This window comes from Ornithorhynchus anatinus, chromosome 7, assembly GCF_004115215.2.
Source record: "Ornithorhynchus anatinus isolate Pmale09 chromosome 7, mOrnAna1.pri.v4, whole genome shotgun sequence".
Classification (NCBI taxonomy): Eukaryota; Metazoa; Chordata; class Mammalia; order Monotremata; family Ornithorhynchidae; genus Ornithorhynchus; species Ornithorhynchus anatinus.
Genome location: NC_041734.1, coordinates 20326331 through 20330226, shown reverse-complemented (window position 1 = coordinate 20330226; position 3896 = coordinate 20326331). Strand labels below are relative to the sequence as shown.

At 48.5% G+C, this 3896-nt stretch overlaps 1 long non-coding RNA gene across 4 annotated transcripts; it reads right to left on the bottom strand.

The window, feature by feature from the left end:
• Positions 1 to 1144: 1144 nt before the first annotated feature.
• Positions 1145 to 3872, bottom strand: LOC114813142. Of its 4 annotated transcripts, none has more exons than XR_003760763.1 (5): positions 3504 to 3872; positions 3176 to 3362; positions 2668 to 2726; positions 2355 to 2493; positions 1145 to 2094 (listed from the first exon to the last, which is right to left on the bottom strand). It is a non-coding gene; the product is annotated as an uncharacterized LOC114813142 (long non-coding RNA). The 4 variants fall into 4 exon arrangements; XR_005660173.1 differs by having other exon boundaries at positions 3272 to 3362; XR_003760762.1 differs by having other exon boundaries at positions 3176 to 3872.
• Positions 3873 to 3896: the final 24 nt, after the last annotated feature.

Sequence of the window (3896 nt, the reverse complement as noted above, 5' to 3'; positions counted from 1 at the left end):
GGAAGAGGATACAAAGGGAGGGAGAGGGAGAGAGAGGGGAGGCCAAAAAAGGAACGGGGAGAGAATGGAGAAGGAGAACCCCCCCCCCCCCCCCCACCCCGGCCACTGTCCCCCTTGCAGTGGCATTCCCACCGAGGATCAAGGGGCACCTAATGACATTGCTGCTGGGGGTTCAGACCCTCCATCCTACCTCCTCACGACCAGTTTCCCTGCTGCCTCTCACCGTGCTGCCCCTGCTTCCCCCTACAGTATGGGGCTGCGGGGACAGCGGCTAGGCCGTCGATGCAGAAGCCATCACACGATTTCTTCACTAGCCAGGGATGCGCTCTTGCTCTGCCTGTCACTTGTCTGCGGTGTGACCTTGGGTGTGTTGTTTAACTTCTCTGTGCCTCAGTTCCCTCATCTGTAAAATGGGCATTAAAAACTGTGAGCCCCTTGTGGGACAGGGACTGTGTCCAAACTGCCCATCTACCCCAGAGCTTCAAACAGTGCTGGACACAGAATAAGTGCTTCACAAATACCATCATCATTATTATTTGTTTGGGCCAAAAAGAAAGTTTCCCGGGCACACAAATTTATTCCCTCTCATTGCCATCAATTTATAGTCCCTCTCATTGCCCTTCCTTCCCTCAAAAATGCATGTCTTCCTTTTTCCCGTGTGTCCGTACTTACCGGATTGACTTCCTCCTCGAAGGAGGATTTCTCTTACCATTTTCTTCCCTAGCCTGGGGTGGTCTCAACTGGGGTGCTGAAACCTGTCCTGGGATGGATGGCAGTCGACAGGCTGGTGAATTCCAGAGGAAGCCGGTCCGTCTCTCTAGGCCCTGGCACTGTGGTCCAAGAATGAGGGGGAGCTGTGTGCATAGGCAATTTGTGGGTGGGGAGGTGAGGGAAAAGAGAGAAGAAAGGGGATGGAATCAAAAGGGCGAGTGAAAGAGGGGAGGCAAAGAGGGGAGGGTAAAGAGAAAGAGGAAAGGATGGACAAGCCAGGAGCCCTCCCAAAATCGCCTCCTCCCTTGCCACTATCTCTCTTGCAGTGCTACTCCCGGTGAGGATCGGGGGCAGCGCTACAGTGGGTTCAGACCTTCTGCTCAAATCCCTCGCACCGTTTCCCTGCCCACCCCTCACCCCCACCCCTCCCCACACCGTGCTGTCCCTGCCTCCCCCTTGCAATGTGGGGCTGCAGGGACAGCTGCCAGGCCAGCAAGGACTCCTTCACCAGCCAGGATTGCCCTTTTGCTCTACCTGTAACCTCACCTCATTCTTCTAGGAAGGTTGATGATACTTTTCCGCTGGAGGAAATGGATAGTCTTTTTGCAAATTTTGAAGTGAAAAAGCCCCTCAGGTGTGAATGCAATGCCGCTTTATCTTGCCACTGCGCCCCAAGTCCACCCCAAGGATAACTATTCATGACATTCTTCTTTCCCACCCCCTCATACCTCTGTTCAGTTGTCGCCAGCGGCCTTCTCTGACATGTCCAGGGGAGACCACTTACTGCTGCTCCAGGTTGGGGCCTGGTGCTCCTTGCTCAAGCCTAGCGTGCCAAATCTCCACCTGTCTGAGTGGACTAAATCTCTAGACATTCAAGACCAGATGGCAACTCCTCAATGTTAAGAGAAAAAGCTGTTTTTAAATAGGAATGTAGACTTTTAATAGATACAGACATGGGTTGGTCACAAACATGGGTTTACCCTAAAATAATTCCACAGTTTTATTAGTTCCATACATGGACTGGAGAGACTGTGTCTTCCCCTAAAAAATGCCACATATCGATGGTCAATCGAAATGAGCGTTATGTGAAGGTATATGTGAAAGATGCTTTACTTAGTAATTTTAAACTTATTTTATTGAGTTTTGGTTTCCCCAGTTTCATTGATTTGCAAATCTGACAATTACCCCTATTTTCCCTCCCCTTAGAGAAATTACATACAGTTAATCCTTATGTCTCCTTCCCCAATTACTCTTGCCCTCTTCTTTCTTACCTTGGGTGTTTTCAACCTCTAATCACCATCCCCACGGGCTGTACTGCTGTTCTTGGGGTGCAGGTCTGGATCTGGATAACTCTTTGGGACTTCCCAGCTCCTGGGAATAAATCTATCAACTATTCAGTCAACTTGGGCTTCCATAGCCCGAGGAGGTCTTGGATAGCCCAGCAAAGTGTCACTTGGAAGTTAGACCAATGATAAGAAATTTTATTTGGGCTGGGGGGACAGGGTAGGGCAGGTGTGTTGGTGCGGGGGGGGGGGCGGCAAGGGGTGCGGAGCAGAGGACAAATTCAGTCCCAGTTCAATTGGGAAGGGGAGTGCAGGTGCCAGAGTGGTAAAGCCTGCTGCTGTCCTTTTTCCCTCACTCACCTCCTCCTCTTATGCGGCCGCTACTCCGGATGTGCTCGGGAAGTGGGGAATCTGGCTCAACAGCTTGCGTGGGACCCACAGTGCCCGGCCAGGCATGGGCTCTTCTTTGCCCCTGCCAGGGTGTGGCTGCCTTCTGGCTCTGGGGGCAGTTAAACGGTAGAGTTTTTAAGATTGCTGACCTATCTTAACGACCCCAATACTAAACGTGGTTTCGATAAATTTCTGTGTGAAAAAAGGACCACTAAATTGATTTTGCCTTTTCTCTAGGAAGTCATAGGAAAAAATACAGCTATAGAATTCCCTTCCATCTTACGAGGTTAGCGGGTACTCGTCCCTTTTCGTCAGGCAGTCACCTCCTTTTTGCTGGCTTTACTGTAAACGAAACAGAAATATTTAGAATTTCCTTCTATCTTAGTACGAAGAGAGGGTACTCTTTTCTTTTCATCAGGAGGTCCTCTCCTTTATTCCTCTGGCTGTTGGATTCTCACTTCTGCAGGATGCCTTCGGCTCTCCCTCCTCCCTAAATCTCCTCAAGGTGTTTTCCTGAAACACCAGGGGGCCACAAGAGGTGGAGCCTAAGACCAGTGTTTTCCCACTCCTCCCCTCTCCCACTTCTCTATATAGAACTAAACTTTTTCTCTGGTTATTTCTGTCCAGAAAGAATTAAAACCTAGTGGTGTAATGTAATACACAAGCACTCCTTTCCTTGTAATAAGCAAGAACTACCAAATTCAGTATTCCCTTATGTATTTATGGACATAACCCCTTCACCCCAGACCCAAGTGGGTCTTCTGCTCCCCACAGAATCTTGTTAATGATACTTCTCTCAGCGGAACAACTGCCATTCCCACAAACTCCATTTCCCTTCTTCTCAGAATAGTCTTCTGCCCAACTCAAGGACCAGGATCACTCTTAACTTGTCTGGATGGCTCAAGTGCTTCCCTCCTCCATTTCACACAAGGTGCCGCGGCCCCGAGACAGGATCACTGAGAAGTCAGACCAGGGCTTCTACAGGAAAGAGCACAGATTTTCTCACTAACTGTTCAAGGCTCAGTTCTCCCCCCATGGGATTCAGGAACAGCTTTTCCTGAAAATTTGGGAAATGTAAGCATTTTCTGCTTTACCTTAAATTTTCAGACTATTACATACCTTACATTTTCAGACTATTACACTTTCATCTTTTACCATTCCTTTTTCCCTCTCAGTAGAAATCCTGACGGCAAGTAAATGTACTTGGAATTTCTCCTGCAGAAAGTCTACCCAATAATCTGTTCTGAGAAGAAATGGGATAAGTGATTCAACACATGTTTGGGGAAGATTCAGGTAGATTTTCCCTGTTCTGAGGAGATGTGGTTAAGTACAGATTCTTAAGGACACTGTGGCTTTGAAACTCATTTCCACACTTCATGTAGCTCTGTTTCCTCCCAGTTCTAGGAGTTGATCCCATTTTGTTTTTTACCCTACCTACTGCAGTTTTAAAGGTGCTTTTTCAAGACTCAACTGCCAGAAGTTTGGGGTTCTTGCCCTTCACCAGGTGAGGTT